Below are 18,006 nucleotides of genomic sequence, written 5' to 3' on the forward strand. Positions count from 1 at the left end.
TGTTAAAAGAGAAGATGTTTTTGCCTACCATCATACATAGGGTTGGTAGCTCAAATTTTCATTCAAGCATCAATAAAACTGTGTACTACTAATCATTGCATTAATATCCATATGGTGGTGTCTACCTGCTCAGTAAACACCTATTTCATATTTCATATTGACAATGTGGGGTTTGACTCCATAAAGTGCTGTATTAAGGGCTTGTCAGCTATTATTTAGTCAATTGAACATGGAGTTTGTAGTCTTTCTTTAGGCAAGTGATAAAGACCATGCCTACATACCTTACACTGGCACCAGAGTTATCACAAAGGAGCTGGAGATTGAGTGAAAAAAGTCTTTCTTTAATAGTCTTGTTTCATGTTCAGATTCAGGAAGATGAGTCACTCAGCGATAAATCTCCTCTTCTTCGGGATATCTAATCTCTCCGAACTGCTTCCCATCGGCTAGAATGTAAATCGCTGGCCGGATGGCAATCAGTGCGCTTCATTTTCCGAAGTTGCCTCACAGGTATACTTTGGGCGACTTCGGAAAACAAAGTGATCCAAGTGCAGTTCGGGGAGATTAGTCGCCCCTAAGAAGAGGCGATTTTTCGCCGGGCGACTAAATCTCCCCGAATCTGAGCATGTGTCTCTGCCCTTATAAGAGATGGCCTTGTGGTAGGTGGAACACATGTTCCAAAGGCTTTCACATGAAAAGGTCTGAGAATTTTACCTGGCACCTATTTGATTAATTGTCATACCCTATCCAGTTTCAGATGATAATTGTGTGTATACTATATATATTGTGTGTATACTATATATTCGTCACACCTTGCAACAGCATGGCTCTGCTGAGAATGTCTGAATTATTTATAGCGATTCTCTACATTTCTAAGAATGTTCACTGTGTAAAGTGTGTTGTGGGTGACAGCGTTGTCTAGCCAAGACATCATGTCTGTCTCTGTCCATAGTGAAGTTTGTTGTCATAGTCAGATGATCATCCTGCTGATGAATTCTCAATTCCAGTTAATCTCCAGATCACTGAAGTTTCTAGCGTATAGGACTCTTGTGAGGGAGTTACCCAATCATTGCATATTATACGGAAAAAAGAAGCCACGTTGTCCCAACTTTAGCAACCCATAGCAAACTAGTTAGCTTCTTAATTAAAAAAAATGCTAAAATAAAAGAGGCAACAATCTGAGGCTAAGCAAATTAAAAGTCTTCTGACTCCAAAAGGCTTTATGTTCTTGGACACCAAATGAAATACTAGAGCAGTTAAACTTCATAATCCACTAGGGTTTTAAAGGAATTGTTCAGTATAAAAATAAAAACTGGGTAAATAGGCTGTGCAAAATAAAAAATGTTTCTAATATAGTTAGCCAAACATGTAATGTATAAAGGCTGGAGTGACGGAATGTCTAACATAATAGCCAGAACACTACTTCCTGCTTTGCAGCTCTCTTGGTTTACACTGACTGGTTACTCTGGTTACAGAGACTTGAGGGGGGCCCCATGGGTCATATCTGAGCTGAATGCTGAGGATCAATTGCAAACTCACTGAACAGATATGTACCATGTGGTCCCACTTCAAGTCGCTGACTAACTCAGAGTTGGAGAGCTGACAAGCAGGAAGTAGTGTTCTGCCTGTTTTATTAGACATCCAGTCACTACTCCAGGCTTTATAAATTACATTTTTGGCTAACTAACTATATTAGAAGTATAATAGATTTTTTTTATTTTGCACAGCCTATCTATTTACCCAGTTTTTATTTTTACACTGAACTGTTCCTTTAAAGCTTCAAAGATGTATAAGTGTTAGGGTGGATGTGTCCATGATTTACAGTAAGGGGCTTACCATATTGATTTCAGTCCTGTTTTCTTCAGCCACAGGTCCAATAAAAACCCCAGAAGCAAGTGCTACAGTATTCAGGGGCTCAAAGACGTGACCCATAAATCAAGGATTGAAAATCTGGCTGATCGCAGTGCAAGGTAGGGGGTGGTACTTCCCTCAGCCGACCCTTAATTAATACATACCTCCCAACATTTTGGAAATACAAAGAGGGACAAAAAAGTTGTCAAGCGTAGCTCGGTGAATTTTTTGACCATGCCCATTTTGTGGCCACAGCCCCTAATTACCATGTTCATTTTGCAAAATTTTCAGGTTATGAACATTTGAACATATTTCTGTGGTTTTTTTTTCCAGTTATTTACAGTTTTGCTAATGAAGGTGAATTTCCCTTTAAGCTGTGAGTCTAACTTTTCCCCAGGGACCTGTTATCTTATATTGTTACAATTACTTATTTGCTTATCTAGAAATTAAGTTAGAAATCTTATCTTCTGCTGTGGCTGCTCTGGGCTCTCTGCCAAAAGCCAATTAAGTTAGAAACTTAGTTTCTTCTTCTGGCTGTTCAGTGCAGAGACAGGACTTCCCAGTATAAATGAGGGACTGTGGGTTGAGCTTTCAAAAGAGGGACTCCCTCTAACAAAGGGACAGTTGGGAGGTATGATCAATATAGTGCTGATGAACACATGCAGTACTGTATTCATGTTAAAAGCCTAGGTCCTTGTGCTCCATACTGGAGGCATGGTGCAAAGCTTGGAAAGTGGCTTACACTTGTTTTTTACACGTTGCACCCTGTTACACCATTCATAAATGATCCCTATAGTGCACTAGCAAGCCCCAATGTGCTTCAGAGCAATATGCTTCAGTTTTTTCATCATGTTCCTAAAAACATCTGTCTAAAAACAAGTGTCCTCTGAAATTTATCTTCACAGTGTGTTGCATGTCTATGATACAATTCTGCTTACCATATGTGCTAATATGTGCAGTTTGCCCTATACATTATGGCTTAAAAAAACATCCTGAATGATGGAATACTATAATGTACACCAGAGAAGAAATCTTATCTGGGAATGCTTACATTATACTCCTACACTAGGGTCACAGATATTATCTTTGTCTTGTTAGTGACACTGTTGGACTGTTTGTGATTGTAATGTTTAGAGAGACAAGGTGCCCAAGAATATATTGTAAATATCTCACCAAGTAGTAGATGTGGTCCGGGTGCACCAGCCCCAGACCTCAAGCTTTAGGGAGCGGCACACCAGAAAAATCAAAGAAAGAACAGGGCTGCCCAGCACTCAAATGGATCCACAGGACCACAAACGTTTTAAGTTAAAAACTATATCTTTATTTTACAAAGTTAAAAATGTATACTTGCATCTCCATCCGCCCTACGCGTTTCGTACCCACCAGGGCACTTAATCATGGGCTTTCCCATTTGTGACACACAACATGCAACTTTGTAACAAATAATACTATGTTTCCTGTATAGATTTGGGACCTGTTAACCAGACTGTTCAGGACCGTGGGTTTCCGCTGGACCGCATCAACAAACCAATGAGTTGGTGATCCAATGGGATTTTTAGTCCTGCCTGATCGACATCTGGGCAACTTTCGGCCAGATATAGATCGGGGAAGCCAATAAGAGGGCCCTACACACGGGCCAATAAACTGGCAGCTTTTATCGGCCCGTGTATGGCGACCTTTAGTCTACTAAAAAATCATTTAAACATTATGTAAACTCAAAAACAATGTTTTGCCTGTACTAAGGATTAATTATATATTAGTTAGGCGTGGGTACAGGGTACAGTTTTATTAACAGAGAGAAAAAGGAAATCATTTATAAAAGTTAGAATTATCTGTTTAACATGGAGTTTTTGGGAGATGATGATAACATGGAGCTTTCTGGATAATGGGTTTACAGATAACAGGTTTTATACCATTTCGTTTGCAAAGTAGCACAAGTAAATAAAAATGCCCTGTCTAAAATTTAGAAATGCCTGTACATTAATGTGGTATGGCTTGATGACACAAGTGATCATGATGTACAACTGAGGGTTTATTTACCATCATATAATAGATATCTGCAGGCAAGAGCAGCTAACAAACACACAGCAATAATACCTACTGGTATCGTCAGTGTGTTAACTGTCCTTTAAAACAGTATTACGGTGTACAGGTACATGGGATCCATTATCTGAAAACCCATTATCCAGAAAGCTCCGAATTATGGAAAGGCTGTCTCCCATAGGGGCAAATTCACTAAGATGCGAAGTTGCGCCAGGCGCAACTTCGCCGCACTTCGCCGCACTTCGCCAGGCGTAGTTTCGCCAGCGATTCGCAAATTCACTAAAAATCCGAAGTTGCGCACAGGGGTAGCGTAAGGTTGCGGAGTTGCACTAGCGTTGTTTCGCTATATAAAGCGAAGTTGCGCTAGCGAAGGCTAATTTGCATACGGCGCGAAATTCAAATTTCAATGGAGGAACACGTATCTGCACTACAAATGCCTAGAAAACCTTCAAATCTGCAAATAAAATTTTTATTTTGCCCTACACATGTGCCCACTGTCTAGGTAAGTTGCCATGAGTCAGGAAAAGTAGGGGGGAGGAAGGGGAGCCCCAAAAAATTTTCGATCTTTTTCAGCCTATCAGCCATCATGTAGAAAACACGCCAGCGTTTTTTGGGACTTAGAAAAATTTTTGACTTTTTTTGAAAAAATCCCTATCTACTCTATTGCGCTTCGCCAGGTCTGAGGTGGCGAAGGAAGTCTAGCGTAAAAGGTAGCGTTCGCTACACTGCGCAAGTTAGTGAATTTGCGTAGTTTCGTCGCTAGCGAAGATTCGCCTGGCGTAAGGTTGCGAAGTAACACTAGCGAAACTACGCCAGCGTTCGTTAGTGAATTTGCGCAGTAGCGAAAATGCCAAACGCTAGCGAATTAACGCTAGCGTTCGGCGCTTCGCACCTTAGTGAATTTGCCCCATAGACTCCATTTCTAAATTTGTAAAAATGATTTCCTTTTTGTCTGTAATAATAAAACAGTACCTTGTACTTGATCCAAACTAATCCTTAATGGAAGCAGAATCAGCCTATTGGGTTAATTTTATATTTATATGATTTTCTTGTAGACTTAAGGTATTAAGATCCAAATTATGGAAAGACCTGTCATCCAGAATACACCAGGTCCCAAGCATTCTGGATAACAGGTCCCATACCTGTATATAGTTTTCTGCCTATAACAGAAGCTCCCCGGTTAATATTTATATCATTGACTGGGTGATTTTGTTATATATGCATTCTCCATTGATTTCAATGAAATTGCACTTCTAGTGATCATAAATACAGCATATATATAAAATATGTCTATGTCATTGTCTATTTTTAAGTATAGATTCAAAAAATGCAAATGAGATATCACTCCATACAAGTTATGAGCAGCTGCGGAGTTTAGGTTTCCAACCTTTTGGCTGGTTATAGCCCCATGGTCTCTGCTGGCTCCAGTTATTATATTAGGAGTTATTATATTAGACAAGCCTATGAGAGAAGATATTGGCAGGTTATGTCCAAGCAGCCAAACAACATAGGGGTTTGTGGCCATATCAACTGAGAAAGGAGGTAGCCTTACAAAAATAAAGATTGTGGCCAGAAAGCTTGAGACTATAGAAGACTTATTCATGACTGAAGTGAAAGCAGTGCCAGTTACACCTCAATACAAACTAGAGAAACAAAGCAAAATGTTCTTTATATATACACACAGTTATATCACAAAGAGAAAATGTAGAAAATGAAGGGACTTTGAAAGATGAAACCAAAACCTACTTATGAACACAGAATGTAACTTCACTTTGAACTTTTGAAGCAAAATAAAGTTCCCAGATAATACTGGTGCCGGTAAAACCATGAAACCAGCCAAGATTAACTGCATCTGTGCTTCGTCCCATGTGAATAGTCAGCTTTAATAGACTTTACTACTGCTGTTCACCAGTTAAAGGGTTGGAGTCATTCTTCTTACTAATTTGGGTTACCACAGTAATGTCAACTCCTATAATGGAGTAGCACCTTCTCCCCTTCCTCTTTCTGTTGGGGTTCCTCAAGGCTCTGTCATGGGCCCCCTATTATTCTCCCTCTATACTTCCTCCCTCGACAATCTAATCAACTCGTATGGTTTCCACTGCCACCTCTATGCTGACGATACTCAGATCTATCTCTCCTCTCCAGATCTCAACCCAGAACTCCTAACTCGGGTCTCCTCCAGCCTGTCCGCTATCTCCACTTGGATGTCACAACGCTACCTTAAATTAACATCTCTAAAACAGAAATTATTCTCTTTCCTCCAACTAACATCATTTACATCCTGGAAGTATCCATCATAGCTAACAATTCCACTATCACCCCATCTCCCCAGGCCCGGTGCCTTGGGGTTATCCTAGATTCTGTCCTGTCCTTCACTCCTCATATCCAGTCACTTAAATCATGTCACTTCCACCTAAGGAACATATGCAAAATACGATCATTTATCACCCAAGATACTGCCAAAATTCTTATTCACTCTCTAATCATATCACGTCTAGACTACTGTAACTCTCTTTTAATTGGCCTTCCCCTCCAGAGACTGTCACCTCTCCAGTCCATAATGAACACTGCCGCGAGTCTCATAAACCTCAGCAACCGCTCCTCCTCTGCCTCGCCATTCTGCCAATCCCTACACTGGCTTCCTCTACCTTTCAGAATACAATTCAAATTAATGAGTCTGGCATTCAAAGCACTTCAAAACTCTGCCCCGCCCTACATCTCTGAACTCATCTCTATATACTCACCCAACTGCTTACTACGCTCCTCTACTGACCTGCTACTCAACTCTTTTCTCATTACCTCCTCACATGCTCGCATTCAAGACTTTGCAAGGGCTGCACCACTCCTCTGGAACGCTCTCCCATGGTCTGTCCGACTTTCTCCCAACCTTTCTGCTTTCAAAAGATCTCTTAAAACGCACTTCTTTAGAGAAGCCTACCCTCACTCTGCTTAACTACCAAACGCAACACGACATACAGTACTACAACTCTCACGCACTTAATTCTGTTTCTGCCAACTCCCACACCTTGTGTATTATTCCCTTCCCTTTAGATTGTAAGCTCTTTTGTACAGGGCCTTTCTCACCTCTTGTACTGGAATTCTCTCCCACGGTCTGTCCGACTTTCTCCCAACCTTTCTGCTTTCAAAAGATCTCTTAAAACGCACTTCTTTAGAGAAGCCTACCCTCACTCTGCTTAACTACCAAACGCAACACCACATACAGTACTACAACTCTCACCCACTTAATTCTGATCCTGCCTACTCCCACACCTTGTGTCTTATTCCCTTCCCTTTAGATTGTAAGCTCTTTTGTACAGGGCCTTTCTCACCTCGTGTACCAGTATTGGTTGTGATGTATGTAACTCCATGTTTTATGTATGTAAATAATGTGATTTAGTTGTATAAACACATTTACTATACAGTGCTGCGTAATATGCTGGCGCTATATAAATAAATGTTAATAATAATAATAATAATAACATCTATCAAGGCATGTAAAGTATTTATCTTGTTTCATTTGGTTTATATACTGTTTCAGTGTGCGTGGCTATTAATGTCTGATGGTTTCTTATGTGACTATGCTACTCTTTTACTGAATCTCTGCTAATTAGCTTGTTACGAGTGAGATGCAAAGCAGGCAGGTAGTGGCACTGAGATTCCTACAGACGACTGCTGCCCTCTGATACTGAGAGCTGTGCTGGAGAGAACAAAGGAATCTGTGAGCTGTAGCAAACCTAACTCAGCAACCAAATTAGCCAAATGACTTGAGGCTTTCATTGATGTCTGGGTGTAATGTAATAACAGGCACAAAGCCTGATTCAGTTCGTAGCGACTATTCAGATGATTTCAGGTTATGATACCTTTTGCTCTCCATCAAGTAGATTTCCATGGCCTTCTTGTAATGGTGATCTATGGACAATGCATCTGAGTCCAAAGAAATATATTATAGCAACCCAACCTGCAGCTTATCACTAGTGTCAAGTAAAGCATGTGGGCCCTGTGTCTGGCCATTGGAAGCTAAGAACATCCAGAACTATCTCTGTAGCCACTTCTGATTTGGGTAATTGAGATTTCAGGCCTGACTGGTGAAGGCCATGGTTAATTTTTCTGTGCTATTTCCAAAAGCCCCAGGAACTTTTTGCATGCTTGTGTTGCTCTCCAATATTATTTTATACTTGAGTGTGGCTCATGGGTAAAAAAGGCTGGGGACCCCTGATCTAAGGCTAGGGCCACATACAGCAAATCTACTCCACTGCTGCTCTGCTGCCACCCAAATACATTCCCTCGGTTTGGTTGCAGGCCGACGTCGTGGTTTTTGGAGCAAAATGGAAATGTCTGCACTATGAGTGGAGTCAATGTTATCGGGTGAAAGCACATCAATCAAAAGAGGAGCAGCAGAGGAGCAGATTCTCTACAAGCCAAAAGCCGCAATGTCTGGCCCCAGCCTTATAGTATATGTGTCTGTGTAAGGAACACTAGACCGGATAATGGGAACACAATGCATTTTGAAATTGAACCCAAAACTCTCTATTTTTAACCGGAAAACTAGTCTTTTTCATTTGCTCCCACCTATTGGTGACACTGTCCCACTCAGTGCACATGTAATTGTGCAAGGGGGAGAGATAATGGGGCATTTTTATTAATGGCAGAGATGAGGATCATCAAAAAAGCAAACAGAATTTTTTTGGTAGCATATGGGATTATTTTGGGTGAAGGTTGTTTAATAACCAGGTATAAAAGTCAAAGAAGTAATGCAGCCTTCCTACTAAAAATTAATTTTTCTGTTTTTGTTTTTTGTATTAGTCCATAAATTAATTTGCTCCTTAAAATCATTTATTAAATGGTCATTTTACATTCTAAACGCCTTTATCTCTGGATATAAACTGCTGTATATGTGTGGAAGTGACCACACAGCTTGCCTGTGTCTCGAGGAGCACCACAGTAACAGTCACTATTATTAATGGGGTACATTGATTGGTATTACAGTTGCTCACAGATTTATTACATATTTCTTTAACTACTGTTTACTGTTGTTTATGCTTGCAGTTTACAAAATCCCTAGTGGATCTGGAGACTCTTATTCCTTGTGACTGCAGTTTGGGGGTGGTGAGAAAAGCATCAGGGCAACAAGATCAATTTGCCTGTCGGGGCCAGGTGGGAATCCAGGGGAGAAGATAAAAGATTAATGAAACCCCCTGGAGTCCAGGCCTGCACCTGTCCTGTCAGTATCTCTCAGAGGCGATAGAGTTACTCAAGTGAAAGTTCTCAACCCCTGATCCCACCTTCATTGGCCAGGGGATTAAAAGCTGTTTTTCTCTGTAAGGTTACAGGAGCGGGAAGGAGGGAGAGTAAATCCACTTAGAGAAAATAACATTAAGAAGCCTTTACAGAGAGGAATAAGCAGCACTGTGATCATTTAGCAGACATTCCTTTTACAAGCGCATGTGTGCTAAGTTATGTGCCACACTCCCTATTTGTGCCCATACATGTGTTGTCTGTGGGACTGGCACATTTCTTTCTGTTTGTAAATATGCATTGGCCTGCGTTTCTGGGGCAGTGGGAATCAAAGCTGTTTGTGTCTAACCTTTTCCGAGTTGGTTTCACTCGACTGCAAGAAGCATTAACTATGAAATACTCTGGCCGCACAATCTATGCATAATCAATGCTTAAACACCTCATTTGAATGGGAAAGGGCTCTGGTTTTAGCAGCAAATCCTTGGCAGCTTACATACAAGATTAAACATTTATAAATTAAACACTCATATGATTACTAGAGTGTGGCCGCTCTCTGTGAGACAGCCCAAGGCACATAACCGGATTCCAGCCACAGGTCTGTGTGTTATGTGACTTCTCTTAAATTGGGAGCAAAGGGTCTTTCCAGCTTCCCAGGCCTCCTTAGAGAACAAGTCTCCAGTTCACTGCTAGATAACTATGAAAAACATGTAAAAGGATACCATAATAACATATAGAGATAATAAATGCTCCCACTAACAATGGGTAACTACTAATGGAGTAGGGTCTGTATGTTTCAGAAAATACAGCTCTGGCAGGTGAAAAAACTAGGGGTCCTTACTCAAAACATATTCCATTTCCAACATCAATGAATGAGTGGCACTCAAAAAGACTGACTGGCAACACTGGTGAGAAACCTATAACAGGTAGTAGGCCAGAAACTTGCTCCAACAGTTTATAAACCATCCATAGTAATCCAATCATTTGGCCCTAGGGCCAGCAATGGATTAAAGCCTGATATCATCAATTTTAGGTCGGCATATCACTTTAAAGCTCTGTGCACTTAACTTGTTTGTTGCACCCATACGCCTCTTGCTCCTTTGTTGGTGGACCTAGCACATGTTGTATCATCTTAGCAGCAAGAGAGAGGGAATGTGCTGTGCCCACATATTTTATATCATAAAGATATGCTTATAAGGACTATGCACTTGAACACCCCTGTTCTGCACTTGAACCACCCAGTACATAGTGGAAGCAAACTGCTCTCAAATGTACATTATTGACAAAGATTTGCACTTGGCTGTGGGAAATGCAGTCATTTTTGGAATTTGGAGGAAATCACTGCCTACAAAATTCTTCAGCTTGTTTTGAAATGGCACAAAAAACCACAAACAGGCTAATTTAATATTTTTGTTTCCAGGTCATAAAATGAAGTGGCACCTTTGTGGTTCTTCACTCCCCAGATGAAAAAAAAAAAAGCTGTTTCCAAGTCTAGGTTGATATTGACTTGAAAACCCTCAGATAGTAACTGGAAATTTCTGTCCAGAATGTATTCACTACTGCACAAGACCACCAAGAATGGTTATCTGTTCACCAGTCTGTGCACCCCTAAAGCAAATAGCAAAAGTATTTCTAGCTACGTTGTAATTGTGAGTAAAGAACATTGAAAATACAGTAGCTGGCCAGGTCTTAAGAGAAGTAGGAGCAACAGAAGGTTTGGAATATGTTGGCGCTTTATACATTTTTGTAATGTATTAAAAATAATAATGCTTATAGCCAAGTAGCCCAAGAGCCTATTTCCTTAGAGTGGCTAATCATTGCAGCCTCCTCTTGTTTGCATTTTTTCTCATTATTTTCTGGTTAAATGTTCACATTACTCTCTTGAGTTCCTTACTGGTTCATATGTCTTCTGTAAATGTAGGAGCACTGCAACAAATGTTGTGTTATGTACTGGAACAGTTAATACTCCATATTTATCTTCAGAAAATATTTCACATCAATCAATAGAAGCTTTTTCTGTTGGTTAGAAAGAAATCCTTTTTCCCCACAACTGCTGCAGTAGTACTTGATAAACAAGATGCAGCATGGGATCCCTATGGGACCAGCCTCTTGAGGACCTATGCATATGTTTCTGGGCCAGGGTGTGGGCCTGGTGAGAGAAGCGTAAGAGATGATGAGTCCCTGACTGGAGTGAGGTTTTACATGAGTCAGGAATGACCAAAGTGTAGCCCTCCAGTTACATACATAGTAAGTAAGGTTGAAAAAAGACACATGTCCATCGAGTTCAACCTTTTTTTTTTTTTTGTTTATTAACTACCTATCTGCCAGTTGATCCAGAGGAAGGCAAAAAACCCATCTGAAGTTGTATTTGAAATATTACTCTCAGCTACCACCTGACAGCCTTCTATTGCTGGGGCCCCGAAGACAATGGACCTTTTCATCTTACCTTAAAGGAATTGTAGAAAAATAAAAACTGGGTAAATAGACAGGCTGTGCAAAATAAAAAATGGTTTCAATATAGTTAGTTAGCCAAAAATGTAATGTATAAAGGCTAGAGTGACTGGGTGTCTAACCTCCTTAAAGGAGAAGCAAACCCAAAAGTTTAAAAAAAAATCCTACCCCCCCCCTACCCTACGTACACCCCCTCCCTCCTCCACCTAGCCTAAGTGCTACCCCAGGCAAATGCCCCAAAGATTTTACTTATCCCTCGGTGCAGATTCAGGCATCGGAGTTCATGGGTTCCATTTTCAGCCGATTCAGATCTTCGGAATGAGACCGGTGCTTCTGCAATTTTCGCGAAACAGCAAATTGCTCCAACTTGTGCTTGTTTGTCAGTCTGTCTGAAGAGACGTTCTCCCAGACAGTCTTTGCAGTGTCCTCAGTGAGCACTAGAATAGACTCCAACACATCCTTGGCTCTGATTAACTTTTGGATTGCCTTTGATTTACACAAGTCGAGTTTGACTCCCTTCAGTTGGTGTTCCCTCACAAACTTTGGAACATCCAGGTAAAATCAAGGGGTGTTCCAGTTGTAAGGGTAGGAGCTGTACTGATGCCAAGGTCCATGATAGCTCAGGACAAATGCCCTCTCTGCTCGATTCAGGGCTAATTTGGTGCCAGACTGAGACTACAAAAAAGCAGGAAGAGAAACCTGTGCTGCTTTCATTGGTAATGACCGCTCATGGGATTAAGGGATACACTAGGAAAGGACATTCATGTCACAGGCAGGCTGTGTGGTTGTGTCTTTCCCAAAATTTTGTTGGTCCCCAAAAATGTTTTAATGAGATGCCCTGTAGCATCTAGTTATGGCACTCTAACACGTGTACCCTACATATGTAGTTGGGGAAGGAAGTGCAGAACAGTGCGGGAGAGATGTAATTAATATTGGCAGTGGAATTATTCTTTTTCCCTAGAGGTAGTGCTGGCCAAATTGCCATTCCTAAATGCCCTAGAGATGATAGGTCCCTGCGCCAATCTCCTGCTATCTCCCCCTTTGTTGTGCCTGTTACAGGAGCAGATGTCAGTAGAAGATATTTGGCACAGGACTGAACATATGGGCCACGACTCTGTATCTGTTAACACACTATACGCTTTTGCAATCCTTTACATGCTCAAAGAAGCTACTTTTACACAGCAAAATAATGTGTGCAGCAGCCAGGGGATATGGACTACTTGTGACTGGCCTATTTTGGACATTGCTGGAGAGCTCTGATATAAATGTTACACGAGGGTGGGATGCTGCCCAGTTCCAATATATAACAGTTGCAAATTTGTTAAAGTTTCCCTAATTCATGACAACCATTCACCAGGCAGCATTTATTGGTCTACTGTTTTAATGCAAAGAGTTAATTTGGTTGCTATAGGTTACTAGACCTGCAGCAAACCTCATGATTGTTACCATACCCCCCAACTGTCCCACTCTTGGAGTAGACAATGTAAGGTGCACTCCTACTGAAGTGGAACATTCCTATGTGGGTAGCATTAGAATGATCTTATTTCCTCTACCTCATCTTTATAGATTGCAGCCAATATTGGTGTCATTGAGATGATAGGGCCTTTATATACTTATCCTCACTCTCCGAGTGCTAATTTTGATGCTGGGGGCCAAGGCCAAATGCCCTTTGTGCTCTTCCCAAAATCTAGCCCTAGTGAAAATTTGGATACTAAGGCAACATTATTTTAGGGCCCCCAAGACTTTGGGAATGTAATTTTTTTATAAACATATATTGATTTTAGTTGGTACCATCACCTCCTTTTGAGCACTACAGAGGCATTAGTACTAATGTCAGGGGGTGACTTGTCTTCACCTCCACTTATCTTAGAAACCCTACCCTTGCCATGCTATTGGGGTACTGCCCCAGCTGCACACGAGCCTTCTATCAGAGCACCTAGAAGAAACAATGCTCTATAGCATACACAGAACTAAAACTTTTGTTCCCACTTTGCCCTTTTGAAATGCTATGGTCGGGTCACAAGCTGATGATTCCCTTCAATCACATTTGACTTTTCTGTCATTTTTTTTTTTCTGGAGACCTTTGGAGCCGCTCAGTGCCTTTTCATCTCAAATTAATTTAAATCGGAGAAAAGAAAAGGAAAATCAATTTAAAGCTCTAAAAAGGAGTTGAGCTGGGCATTTGGACACACAACAAAATAAAACAGCTAATAAAATAAACCTTCACCTGGGGAAAGCAATAAGTCAGTATTTTATAACCGATCCAAATGAACGGGCTGTGTGAACTAAACTGTATTACTGTGGTATCAAACTTGTTAGGGTATATAAAAAGCTTGTCCACAACTTATAACACTGAAGTCTTTATTTTTATATTGATATTATCCACTTGGAAAAACAGGTTATAAACGCCCCGTGAACTCCGATGCCTGAATCTGAGGGGTAAGTAAAACATTAGGGGCATTTGTCCGGGGTAACACTTAGGCTGGGGGAGGAGGGAGGGTGGTCTATGTAGGGTTTTTTTAAGTTTATGGTTGAATTCTCCTTTAATAATAAATAGGCCTCCATGTGTGAAAGAAACATGGCTTTGCCTAAGGCCTGAGTGGAGCGGTAGCATAACACTGGCAAAATACTTCAGTCCAGAACTGGCTGCTAACCTAGCCTCAGGTTTGTCTGTGAAAGCCAGGCATAAATCTTAATTTTTGAATTTAGAGCAGAGGTCTAATGTGATTATTCCTTTTCCTTCCCCCATTTCTTTTCTTTTTAAAGACGAATAGCATAGGCTTCAAAATGCACATTGCTCATACATATGCCCAGGGATTTTACATGTGCACATACATATGCCTTGGGATTCTGCATATGCCCATATGCCCTAGAATTAGAAGGTTAGGTCTTCACCGGGAAAATCCCAGCAAGTAGGGGATGGTCAAGGCGGAAGTCTGCATTTCTTTCAGACTTTATATGCATTTTAAAACATAATTTATTACATACAGCTATATAGTCACAATATTTTTAAATTATATGTCTATTTCATTCACTCTTATTAAACATTTCAATTTACTTGTGCTCATATCCAGAAATTGTCCTGGAGTCAACAACCTGGCATAGCATATTTTAATTGGTTTATGACTACTAGAATTGAAGGAACAGAGCTGTTTATTTCTGAAAAAACACCCATACACTCGATAGGAAGCAGATGGAATTATCATAACAGGTTTGAAATAAACATATCACTGGACTTCATTAGAATCCGACGGCCCATTTAACAGATTTCAGTCGTGGTCTATAATATTCGTTTTCAGAACTGTCATCAGATAAATATTGTCCCGTATTTTGCAAGTCTGATGTGCTTGCAGTCAGTAGGAAAGTTGTTAGAACCATATTTACAGATGCATATAATAATTAAAGGGCTTATTTACTAGCACAACCACAACTTTTGCTGCAGTCTTTGCACATGCTGGTACCATTCCAAGCGGCTAACGCTAGTGCAAATTCGCCACCGTGACGTAATTTAGTTAATTTGCCAATTTACTAACGGGTGCTAGTGAAGTGGACCTACTCTAGTGCTACTTCGCACCCTTACGCCAGACGAAGTTGCGATATGGCGAAGGGACGTAACTATGCTAATTCACTAACTTGCGCATTTTACTGAACGTTACCTCTTGCACCAGACTTTACTTCGCCAGGTCAGACCAGGCGAAGTTCAATACAATAGATAGGAGTTTGTCCAAAAATAGTTTAGATTTTTTCTCAAAAAAAAACACTGGCGTCTTTTTTAAGGGTGATAGTATGAAAAATAGCGTAAATATTTTTTGGGGGTACCCTCCTTCCCCCCTACATTTCCTAAAATATGGCAACTCAACGATACAGTGGGCACATGTGTAGGACAATAGAACACCTTTATTTTATTTTTTAAAGGTTTCCTGGGCTTGTGTAATGTAAGTAATGTAGTTGCTGCAGCATATACGTCCATTATATTTTAACTTCGCGCCGTATGCAAATTAGGCATCGCTAGCATAACTTCGCTTTGCCTGACGAAGTAACGGTTGCGCAACTTCGCTACCGTTCATCTCCCTGAGTGCAGCTTCGCATTTTAGTGAATTTTCGTAGCGCCTGCCGAAGTCCGGCGAAGTGCAGTGAAGCTGTCGCTGGCGCAACTTCGGATCTTAGTGAATTTGCCCCTTAAGCTGTTCCATGCATTTGTGCAGTTTGGCACAAAGCAGGACACCCCACTAGTCTGTTTGGATGGATCACCTCCTTCCAGAGCTCCCTCATGAATAAACGCAGTGCACTTGTGCCTAATGAATGGGGCACAGAAGTCCTTTTGATGCAGATAATTGGAGATAGATGCAGGTAATTGACACTGAAGATTTTTCAGCACATTGACAACTTGTGGCGCAATAAAAACTGAATTCTGGGGGGGAACACTGCATTGATGCCCAAAATTGAACTTTGCACTTGATCCCTTATGTCTCCATAAAAAAAACCTCATGGGTAATATGGCCTATGAAACACATTGGGGCATATTTATCAAAGAGTGAAGTTAGAGATCTCCACAATCCACTATAGGGAAATTCTGCCACTCTCCATTCATTTCTATGGGATTTTTAAAAAGAGTATTTATCAATGGGTGAAAGTGAATGTTCATCCTTTGAGAAAGAGGCCTTTCAAAATCCCATAGAAATAAATGGGGAGTGGTGGAATGTCACGATAGAGGATTATGGAGATCTCTAACTTGACTCTGATAAATATACCCCATTGAAAATGCTCATGTGAACTGAATGTGATCTTTCTATTACTGCACACACAGGCTGGATTATTTAGCCACCAGGCCACAGATTGGATCATACTGCCTACCAAGATATTCAAACTTGTCCAGATGTCTGATTTTTGGCTAAATATTGGTGTGGCCAGCTTTCTGGAGAGCCCAATACACAGACAGATCTTGTACTTTTTGTGCTGCAATGTGTCTACATTTCTATCTGATGTGTTGAGCCTGAACTATGAAGACAACCAGATGAAAACAAAGGATTTTAATGGATTTTTGTAAAGATACTGATGAGGAGCGAATGGAGCATAGAAAGATATCAGACTGTACATAAACACAAAAAGTGATTATGAGGTATGCTAAATGAACAAAACTGTACCTCTGGAGAACACTTTCCACTTTAGCTCTAACCCCTCCTTCATTTTACTGAAATGATACATTGCATATTTCCAACTTTCCACCATTAAATCCATATTTCTTATTGTCTATGGTGTCCATACAGCATAAATCCTCTTCAAAATACAATACAGTACAAGATGTAGCACTTTAACCATTTTTACTGGCAGTATTGTAGAGTGGCTTGAGGTCTAGTAATGGACGAACCTGTGCCTTTGGCACAAAAATTTGCAAAACGCGTTGAAGTCAATGGGCGTTAAAATAATTCTGATGTGCGTCAATTTTGTCGCAAGCGACAATTTTTATACGCAAGACTATTTTTCCAAAATGCATTAAAGTCAATTGGCGTCCAAATAATTTTGACACTCGACAATTAATAAGCACATGGCAATTTTGATGCGCGGCAATTTTTTTCTTTTTGACGCGGCAAATTGTTGCCGCAGTTTTGCGAATTATTTTGCTTGCGGTGAAACACAGAAATTCCCCGCTAATTTGTGTCTGTCGAATTTATCCGCCCATCACTATTGAGGTCTGTTTGACTTCTTTTTACATTTGTTCCTTTTAGTTTTTGGTTGGACCTTTCCCTCTGTGAAAGGAGCTCAGGCAGCGTCAGGCACTTCATTTAGGGAAAACAAATTGGCTGTCAAAGTGAACAGGAGGAAGGATCAGGAGGAATCTTGCGAAGTCAAATATAACATGGTCAGGGTAAGACCAAGGTCAAGGCAAGGCACAGAGGTCAAGTATGGAAAGTAGTATAGCGCAGGCAACTTACAAGGTCAAGCAGGAAAAGGTCAAAGCTCATATAATCAATGCATTAACATTAACATGGGATATTGGCTTTTGAAAAAGGAAAGCATACTCCAAGCAATGCAGACTTATCTACTGGAATTCGCCCTGGGTGAATGCTGCAGTACAAACTACTTATAGCAATGCATGAGCAGCCAAATCACCTGGGTCTCAGTGGGCAAATCAATTGACTTTACGCATCATCAGTCTGATCTACATGTGAGGGCAAAGTTATTAAAACTGTTAAATTAAAACATGATTTTAAACATTTCTGAATTTGAGTTTGAGAGTGGGTCTCTTTAGAGACCATACACGGGCCATTTGAAGAGGTCACCAAAATGCAAATCTAAGACCAATTTGGCCACTCAAATGAGATCAAATGCAAAGCTGGCTAAACCGAATCAGAATCCTTAAAATCATGGCCCTTTTCATCACACAAACAAGGAAGTGAAACATTTTTAACCACACATAGCCTGTTACGGTTA

General features: G+C 40.6%; 1 long non-coding RNA gene across 1 annotated transcript in view; it reads left to right on the top strand.

The window, feature by feature from the left end:
• LOC121393353 overlaps positions 1-10,946 on the top strand; it is a 66,509-nt gene extending 55,563 nt beyond the window's left edge. The window contains exons 3-4 of the long non-coding RNA XR_005961009.1: positions 1,863-1,967; positions 10,544-10,946. This is a non-coding gene — a long non-coding RNA (uncharacterized LOC121393353). The remainder of the gene's footprint in view (positions 1-1,862; positions 1,968-10,543) is intronic.
• The last annotated feature ends 7,060 nt before the right edge of the window (positions 10,947-18,006 follow it).

This window comes from Xenopus laevis, chromosome 4S (genome assembly GCF_017654675.1).
Source record: "Xenopus laevis strain J_2021 chromosome 4S, Xenopus_laevis_v10.1, whole genome shotgun sequence".
In the NCBI taxonomy this organism is placed as follows: Eukaryota; Metazoa; Chordata; class Amphibia; order Anura; family Pipidae; genus Xenopus; species Xenopus laevis.